Consider the following 10,215-nt stretch of genomic DNA (forward strand, 5'->3'; position numbering starts at 1 on the left):
GCAAGGCGCTGGACAGGGTGCGAAAGACGCCGAGAGCGCGGGGAGGAGCGAGCGACCCGGTGAAGGCAGGGCTGTCTCTGCGCAAGACCCCACGACGGCCACCGCCCTCCCCTGTGCCACCCACACCTGTCCCACGCCAGGTGAGCGCGGAGCCACGCCCGCCCCTCCCACGACCCCCGCGCCAGCGCCAGGGCGCCCCGCGCTCACCGTCCCTGGGCTCCTGGCCCCGCACGGCCTCCCTGCCCCTCCGCGCTCTCCGCCCACGCCCGCCTCGCGTTGCACTCACGCCCTCCGCACGGGGTGGTGCACTCGGCCAGTGCCAGCCCCCAGAGGGATCTCGGCCTCTCCAGTCTCCCCACCCCAGAGTCCAGCCCTGCTTTCTGAAGACTGTGCTCCTCATTCAATGTGAGCACTCAGAAATTTGAGGTGCGGGATTAGGTGGGGCCAGATCCATGCGAAGAGGCGCTTCCACTTGGGCCAGCAGAAGCGAGGAGAGAAAGCTGACAGGGCAAGTGCGAAAGGTTGGGGGTGGGGGTTGGAGGTGTTCGTCACCCTGGAACCCCTTGTCAGCTTCATTCCAAAAGGAGTCCACCATTCCAGGGACAGCTTCATTCAGCCAAGTGTTCAAGAGCAGCTCTGGGGTGAGGGTCCACAGGCCCGAGCCATGTAATCCCCCAGCTGTCCACTGTCTACCAGCCACTGTTGGTTACTTAACATGCAGCTCCAGCGTCCATTTATGCGGTCACCACCCAGCTGCCATCCACACCTGATGGCCTTTCTTCTACACCCAGCCACCACTCAACCACCCGACACCATCATCCACCATCAAGGACCGGACGTCCGTCTGCCACCAGCCTTCCGCCCTCCAACTGCCATCAGTTAACCCACCGCTCACAATTCCATCTCCATCCAGCATGCTGCATGCCCCCATCACCACACACTCAACAGCCACACCCCCTATTTACCCAGCACCCATACATCATGAAAATCCCCACTATTCATTAACAGTTCACATATCTGCCACCCACCCCAACACTGCCTATGAGGTAACAGTTTTCCATGAAATATTTGGCAACTGTGTTGGGTGCATTAGCACAGGCCTCTAGGCCCGGCTACTCAGGGAAACTGAAGCAGGAGGATCACAGGTTTATGGCCAGCCTCGAACTTTGGATAACAGTGAAATCCTGTCTCAAAAAATAAAACAAGGGGCCGGGGAGATGGCTCAGTAGAATAAATGCTTGCCTGGCAAGCGCAAGGGTCTGAGTTCAATCCCTGGTTCCGCAAAATAAAAAATAAATAAACAAATAAAACAAAATAAAGAGGGTAGGGATGTAGCTCACTGGCAGAGTGCTCCTGAGTTCTACATCTAATCTGAAAACAACTATCTACCCATCTGCCATTGATATATGCACCACCAGCTATCTAATAGTCAACCATCACTCTATTATCTGTCTACAATCCACAGATCCCGAGTTCTTCATTGACCTCCACCCAGTTGACATGTCTCTCACACAGTTATCCCTCATTCGGCCCCTCTCCTCCATTCTTATTTCTCCAGCTCCAGTCTCCATCCGTTCACCCACCTACTGTCCACCATCTGTTACCTCTATCTACCACACATCTATCCACCAGTGTCTGTTTTGTAATAGCACCCTCCATCCACCCTCCATCCACCCATCCATCTGTCCATCCATCTGTCCATCCACTATCTGGCTGCAGCTCACTATGCATTCCAAATCTGTCCAAGTATCATCTACCATCTGTTGATGTTCATCCATTCTAAGAAAATGATATTGATTATTGTGCACGGGCCCAGCAACGTCCTAGGTCCTGAGGACAGAGCAGTGAGCGTTCGTCCACCAGGATCCACTCACCATCAAATGCACTCACAATGCAACATCCTTGCCTGTTATTCACTACCATTCGCCAACCAGCCCTCTGCACCACGAAGCCCTTTCTGTACCACATACCACTCACTACCTCCCATCCAGCCACTGTCTCTCCACGGTCTGCCCATTCACGTTCCCATGTGTCCACTTCTGAATGCAGCCATCTACTACTTAACCTTTCAAACATTTGCTAGCTACCCACCATGTCCCCATCCAGAATCCACCCACTCATTATCTATCCACCGCCACCTTCCATCTATATTTCCGTGGGTAGTCCACACCCCACTATCCATCCAGTTAGCAAGTGTCCATTTATTTGCCACCCGCTCGCCATTCACGCACTCTCAGCCACCATCCAGCTTCCATCTGATGCCCACTTCATCCAAGCCCTAGTAACTTACCCATCGCTCATGATCCGTCCTTCAACCCTATATCCATGAACATGTATCCTCCTCTACCATGCAATCTTTGTGGATTGATCCGTCCTGTTCATCCCCATGTGATTTGCCCACCTTCCAGCTCAGCCTCCATGGCTCACCCACCACCCACTGCCTGCAATTCACTTGCTACCCACACCTCATTCAGAATCCCTTGGCTCATCAATGCAGCACCCAGACTGATTCATCTCTCCATCTGTCAGCTTACAATGTAGTCACCATTACTTAAACAACAGCCTCCATATAGACCTACCATCTTCCATCCACCTGCCATCTGCTGCGCTTCCAGCTCTTACCCAACCACATCCTTAGGTCCATCCACTCCACTTATACTCTCTCCACCATTCACCAACCACCCATCAATTAGTCCATGTACTCACTATTCATCCAAGCCCTATTAATTTACCCATCCTTATCTTCCACACTCGCCTACTATTTCATATTATATTCTTATATTTACAACATTCATGAGCACCAGTGAATGGGTCTATTCTATCCCTCCACCACCCATTTCCATCACCATTCTTTGGCTCATTGATTGATAAACTAAGTTTTCATTTATTGACAACTGTTACTATGTGTGCCTGTTCGTCACAGTCAGTGGGACACAATCCAGGTGTCTGGATGATGGAGTTCAGGCAGCTACCTCAGGGAAAAGATCCACCATGTGGGTGGCCCTTGCCAATGGGCTCCTGGCCTGCTTAGAATAAACAGGAAAGAGGTGATTGTTCCAAAGGGGAAGGCCTTTGGACACCCATCTAGCTTCCAACCTGGACCAGGCCTGCCTCCTCAATCCCTGTGTTCTCTGGCTTCCCTGCTCTCAGGCTGAGCAGGTGCTGGCCCTGGCGCTCTTGGGAGCACAGACAGCACTGAGCCTTGGGCCTGACCAAGCTCACCCGCTGGGTGACACACCCACTCCCACTGACCCATCCTCTAGGAAGCCCTCGGATGTATCAAGTACACACTCACCATTTGGCGCTGTGCTGGGTTCTGGATTCACTAAAGTGAATAAGGCCCAACCCAAATTCATGGCCCAATGATCCAAAAGGATTAAACAGCCAAGCATGTGGTGCACACCCGTAAGCTCAGCTCTCTGGGAGGTGGAAGCAGGAGGATTGCAAGTTTGACCCCAGCATGGGCAATTTAGGAATAACTTATCTCAAAATAAAAGAAGGCTGGGGACATGGTTCAATGTGAAGACCCTAGGTCTGACCCCCAGTACTGAAAACAAAAGTAGGGGCCAACAGGTAGAAGAGGGGGAGGTCAGTTTAGAAGTGTACGTCGTGCTGTAGCATCCGAGCCTCCGTCTCTGGATAAGGACTAGCGGCGCTCTCCACACAAGGGGGGAGGCAGGAGAGGGTGCCCTACAGGTCAGGAGAACCTGAGGGAGGTGGGGAGAAGGGAGGCGAGTCTGGAAAGAGGTGGCTGAGAGGGTGCAAGGTGGCAATGCCCAGGGAAAAGCCAAGTCCTATGCGGGACAACAGGTGCACTTTCCCCACAGGTGAGCACCCAGTCAGCTACATCCCTGGGGGGAGTCTGGACTGCGCGCTTCGGCCCCCTGAAAGGGCTCAGGGTCCCAGGGGTGCCCGAGTGGATCAGAGCCTGGACCTGTGCGCGCCGTGGCCGCAGGGCGCCACTCCACTCCACACCCAGGCCTGTGTCAGACCCCAGACGCTGCCTTCCTCCTGCTGCGCTGCCAGTGTCAGCTCTCACCTAAGGTGTTAGTGTCAGCTAGGTGCCAGGTCTCTCAGTGTTAGGGCCTCGGGCCTTTGCTGCCACTGGGTGTCCTGTACGTCACCGCGGGGGCCCATCTGAGCTTCAGCCTCAGCCTCCGCGTCTCCCTCCATCCTGCACCGCCCAGGCGTCCCCGCTAGAGACCGCGGAGCCCAAGGCGGGGCGGTGCGCCCTGGCTACACCCGGCCTTGGCTGTGTGTCCTTGGGACGATGCACTGCACGAAGAGTAAGGGCCACCCCTCTCGGCGTCTTGGCGGCGCTAAGTCCGCAGCGACCCCTCACCCTCACCCCTCGCGACAGCTATGTGAGCGCGGCAGTAGAGCGCAAACCTGGCTCACGGCCCTCGCGGGCTTCTGTCGCCCTCTGGTGGCTCCAGTGGGCAGTACATCCAGGCTCGGGGCGCTCCCCGCGTGTTCGCCCCACGCGCCGCGGAGGGGCCCGGCCCGGCCTCTTGCCCCTAAATAATGCACCTGCTGCCCGGAAGGCCCGGGGCGGGGGGCTTCAGTCTCCTGGCTGGACGAAGCTTGTAGACGTAAATATTTCGCAGTTAAAAATACCCTAGTAAGGGACTCCTCCTAGGCCTCTACCCGGACAAGAAGGGAGCCCGGACTTCGGCCGGCCGCACTGGGGCTGCGTCCTGTCTACACGCTCGCGGCCCGCACAGCACTGAGCCCCAAGCTCTACCCCCGCACCTCTGCCCTGGTGCCTTCTCTGCACGCGACCCCAGAACAGCGCAGGCTTGGGGTGAAGGACGGGACGTGGGCAGGTGCACGGTCCTGTGCCACCCAGCGCCATCCCCTGGTTCAGCTGGGGAAACTGAGGCTCAAGAAGGTGAGGCTAGTTTTTTTTTATTTTAACCAATAAACTTAATTAATAAAAAAGATTAAAAGCAATAAAAGAAGAAGAAGGCAAGGCTGGCCAGCCTCATGGCCAGGCGCCGCGGAGGGTGTCGTCTCCGTCGCAAAAATGGGGAAGTCGAGACCTGGGTCATCCCTGCTCCTCGAGCAGAGCTGGACCTGGGCTAGAGTGAGGCAGGATTTCGGACTGGTGAGTCCCAGGCTGCAGACGGACGGCCAGGGCAGGGCAGGGCAGGGGACAGGTGACCTGGACGGTGGAGAAAGAACCCAAGGACAAAGCTGGGGGGGGGGAGCGGCAGGCGAAGTGGGCGTTCCCCAAGGCCACATCTGCCCAGGTACAGGACAGGATCATGGCCCCACCCTGGGCACCTGATCCTCCTGCGGCCCCGCCCAGCCCATCTGGTTTCCACAGGAAAGCTGGGCCTGGCTTTCTGTGGTTGACTGGGTGCTCTCCAGCCCCCCCCCCCCAGGATTCAGGACCCCTGAACCCCAGACACAGCCCAGTCACACAGCCACGAAAATCCAAGCCACTCAGGGCAGTTGCTGTCCACAGAGGTGGGAGAGCCCCAGGGACATGGGTGACAAGTGTAAAGGGTAAAGGCCATACCCCCATGTGCCACTGCACCACACCAAACCGGTCTGGCGATGGGGGGGGATGGTGGAGTGGGGAGTGGGGTGAGCTTTTGCCCTTCCTGGGGGCAGGTGCCACTCAGCACCTGTGTCTAGGTCTCCTTCTCTGACCCTCAAATAGGAGGTTGATCATCCCCTCCTTTCCAGAGGAGAAAACCAAGCACAGGGCTGAGGAAGTCACCAGAGCCAGAGCCCAGTGCAAGGCAGAGCCCCGTGTTCGGAGTCACCTGGGCCGGCTGTGAGCCTCCTGCTGCCTGGGGTGGGGGATCCAGGCTCCTCTCCACAGCCTTAGAGGCACACCGTGGGGCCACACCCCACTGGAGGCTGCTGATGTGCTCTTCCCTGATGCTGAGTCACCACACAGCTGGAAAGGACAGAGCTGACCAGCTGCCGGGGAACCCCACACTCCTTCCATCTGCTGTGGGTGTCACAGAGTGCGTGTCACACAGGGTCCAGAGTCTGCCAGCCCAAGTCTCTGGAGTATCTTTCTGGCTGGTGCAGCTTGGTATCTGGTGAATTCTATGTGCCTGGGCTGGACAGGTGGGGAGACTGCCTCTCTCACCTGGGCCTGCTACGGTGGGGGCAGGGCTTGCTCTAGGCCAGCATAGCAGGGCCACAGGGTAGGGCCTGCCAGCTCCATCCCGCCCAGCCTCCATGCCCATGTGCAGCCAGAAAGAACAGCTGCCCACATGTGACCCTGGGGTGGCACATGGCCCTTCCCTGCAGCCCCAGCCTCCAGGACCCATCCTCCACCCAGTCCCTCTAGCTTGGCAGGTGTCCCAGCCAGGCAGGCCAGCATTCCGGCCTGGCATCCATCCCTAAAGGCATGGTGACACTGGCCAGCCGTGCACAGAGTTGTCTAACAAGCCCAGGGAATGGGGGGTGCACTGAGCATGGGGGTGGGGCGCAGGGCCAGAAGCTCCAGTGAGGGCACCAGGACCCGGCTGACCTGCAGTGCAGATAGAGGTACTACCGGCAGGTGGGGTGGGCAGGAGTCTGGGTGCTCATCTCCTCCTCCGGTCGTGGTCCCTGTTCAGCAGATGATGGAGAATCTGCTCAAGCAGCGTTCAAGGGCGCATGGGGCCCCAGAAGGGGATGCAGAACCTGGGCTCTCCCCGTTACTGTCTTTGCTCCTGGCCTCCACCAGAGCCCCAGGTGCTGCCACTCTTTCACCTGGAGATTATGCTCTGAGAATCAGGAAGTGGTGGGGTGGCTGGAGGACAGAGGGTCCTCGCCACCCTTCTGAGCCCCATGAGTCCATTTTGGGCAGGTCAGGTGGTCCTACCATCCTGGGGGCCTTCTGTGCCTAGGGTACTACCCAGGCCTCTGCTGGCCACACAGGCTCTGGGAAGTCCCGGCCGCTCAGCTTGCTGCATGCCCCAAGGTGGGCTGGTGCCCATTCTGAGCTTGCCTTGAGGAGCAGAGGGGAGGGACAGGAAGGGCTGGGAGGAAAGCACTTGCCCAGAGGCCAGTGGGAGAGTGCTTCTTCCTGGACCCCGCCTTTGGAAGGAGCCGCTTTGGGGCAGGGTGGGTGGTGAGTGGGCCAGGGCCTGCCTCAGAGCCTCAGCTACTGGGTCTCCCAAGCCTCAGTTTGCCTGCTATGAAACAAGTGTGCTTTCTGAATGTCCCTCTTCCAGGTCCCCTGTGCATTCCAGCCCAGTGTGCACAGTGTAGAGCTCAGGCGCAGAGCATTTGTAACCCTGTGGGAACCTGGACGCCTCCATCCTGACTTCTGGCCCTGCCTCCACCCCTCCCAACCAGTCCAAAGGGCACTGGGCCAGGCTGGGAATTCACCCTCCGCCCCAGGAGTGGAAGGGCAGTGCAGTCAGGAAGGACCTGTGTGGGTCCAGGCTCCACTTTCTACAACTAGAGGGCTCTGCCGGTCCTGTGCCCGCTGTGGCTGCTGGCTGCACTGTGACCTTCCTGAGCCTGAGAGGAAGAGCTGGGGTCTCGGCATCCGCAGGTGCCAGATTCCTGAGACCCTGGGCTGTGCAGCTTCCTGCCATAGCCCTGGCCAGGGGCAGCAGAGACTGGAAGCCAGTTTCCTGCATGGACAGATGCTTGGCCTTTGGTGGGGATACTGTCAGGAGCCCTGAGGCGTCTGGGACTGAGCGCCCCACCTCTGGCCCACCTTCCCTCCCTGATATCCAGCAGGGCCCCCTTTCCCTGCATCCATGTGTAGCAGGTCGAGGTGAAGATGGGGGCAGTCCCAAGACCTGGGGCACCACCGGCTACTTCCTGTGCTGTCCTGGGGGCTCCTATATCTTCTCCTCCATCACCAGACTTCTTTCCAATGCCTCCCTGGAATGACCTAATTGGAGGTGCCAGTTGTTTCCTGTGGGGCCTGGCAGGTATGGATATTTGAAGCTATATTTATTTATTATTTTATTTATTTATTTTAAAACGTATTTAGTACAGGGTCTCACTACGCAGATCAGACTTGTAGTGATCCTCCTGTTTTCAGCCTCCCAAACGCTGGGATTACAGGCTTGTGCTACCAGGCCCAGTCTCAATCACCACCTCATTGCACCCCATGGGCAGGGCTGGCACAGCAGGCCTGGGATCAAACCCCGTTCCTGCATCTACCTAAACAAGCACTTTAATCCACTGAGCTATCTGGCTGGCTCCTGAAGCTGTATTTTAAACCCATGTGCCCCACTGCCATTCTGGTTCTGCTGGTTTTTTTCCCCAGCTGGCTCCCTGCCGCCAGGGGGCTACTAGGGTGGCCTGGGGGAACCCCAGCTCCATAGGCCTCTATGACAATGCCTCCCCATTGCACCCCTTCTCACATCCAGCTCCCAGAGGAGGCGTGCACCCCTGCACCTCTTGTGCACTGACCTTATCGTGTCACTTCCTTTGTGTCAGGCCCTGGCCTTCCACGTCCTCACCGTGGGGAGCTCAGGTGTTGGCAGTGTTAGGGAGACCTGTGGCCCCGGGAGTCAGGCGCAGAAGCCTCAGGAGCCCTGGCTGAGGGTGGCTGTGCCGCAGGGCTGGTGGTCCACACTAGGAGGAGGGGCCAGGCTGATGATGCCCCGGCCAGCTCCGTCCAGGCCCCCGGCCTGTCTAGCACCGCAGCTGGTGCTTCTGCCCTGTGCCGTGCCACTCTGGCTCCCTCCCCCTGCAGACCTCCACAGGCCCGCCACTACCCCACCCCATTCCTTAAGGCTCCCGATGATCTGGGGGCTCAGTCAGTGAGCACCCCCAGTCCTCCCAGCCTACAGCTGGGCATGGCTCCCCGTGGCTCTCCCTTTTTGCACCCACCTGCGCTGTGCAGGCTGAATCATTATTTTTTAGCCCATGTTTGTGGTAGGGGACGATTACCTTCATCTGGAGGTGGCCTGCAGAGGCGACACCTCTCTTTCCTCTTACTTGCCCTTCTCCTCCCTGCCTAGCCTCTTCCCCTCACGTGCGATCCCCTTGGCAAAAGGTGTACTTCCTCATTTTCTATTGCATGTCTTTTATTTTGCCCTTTGCATTATTTCTATTTTGGATTTCTTGCACAAGAGAAACTGTTCGGTACGTAAGCTGCATGTCTGGCTTATTCCACTCAGCTTTATGGCCTTGAGATTCACCCATTTTCCTACAAAAGACTCACCTTTGTCCTTTACAGTGGAACAGTGCTCCACCACATGTGGAGCTGGCCGCCACGTGTTCTCTCTCCCTGCAGCTCTGGGTGGACGTGCAGGCCACTTCCGAGGTCTAGGTGGTGTGCACTGCGCTGCTATAAACATGGGTGCACACGTATCGCTGAGACATGACACGTTTAACTCTTCCAGGAAGACACCCAGCAGGAGACAGCTGGACTGAGGGGACTTTCTCTTTTTAGCTTCTTGAGAGATCTGCACACTGGTTTCCATAGTGGTTGTACTAGTTTACAGTCTCACCGCCCTGTAGGAGGGCTCCTTTTCCCCAGCACTTAATATTATTTGATTTCTTGATGACGGCCATTCTTTCTGGAGTGAGATGGAATCTCGGTGTTGTTTTATTTGCATTTCTCTAATGTTCAGGGATGTTGAACATTTTTTTATGCATTATTTATTTATTTTTTTGTGGAACTGCGGATTGAACTCAAGACCTTGAGCTTGCCAGGCAAGCACTTATTCTACTGAGCTATCTCCCTGGCCCCTTTTCATGCATTTATCGGTCATTTGTACTTTTTCTGAGAAGTGCTAATTCATTTTACTTGCTGTTGCTTTCTTTCTTTCTTTCTTCTTCTTTTTTAAAATGTGCTTGGTCCAGGGCCTCTGTATGCAGTTTAGACTCAGTGATCCTCCTGTTTTCAGCCTCCCCAGTGCTGGGATTATAGGCACGTGCCACCACGCCACCACTCAGCGTGCCTGGGGGGTGGGGCCAGCGCAGGGGATTGAGCCTCTGTCCCTGCACTTGCCTAAGCAGGCACTTAGCCCGCTGAGCTATCTCGCCATAGTTGCCGTTTATTGACAGGATCTTTACTGGGGTGGGGTGGGAGCTATTTTTTGAGCTCTTTATATACTGTATTCTAGGTATTAGTCCTTTGTCCAAAGTGCAGCTGGCAACTTTTTTCCATATTTTTTAGGTTGTCTCTTCACTATATTGGCTGCTTCCTTAGCTGTATGAAGTTTTTAATTTGACAGGGTCCCATTTGTTGATTCTTTTTTTTTTTTTCTGAGCAGAATATATTTATTGAGA

This window comes from Octodon degus, unplaced genomic scaffold (genome assembly GCF_000260255.1).
Source record: "Octodon degus isolate 3935 unplaced genomic scaffold, OctDeg1.0 scaffold00226, whole genome shotgun sequence".
Taxonomy (NCBI): domain Eukaryota; kingdom Metazoa; phylum Chordata; class Mammalia; order Rodentia; family Octodontidae; genus Octodon; species Octodon degus.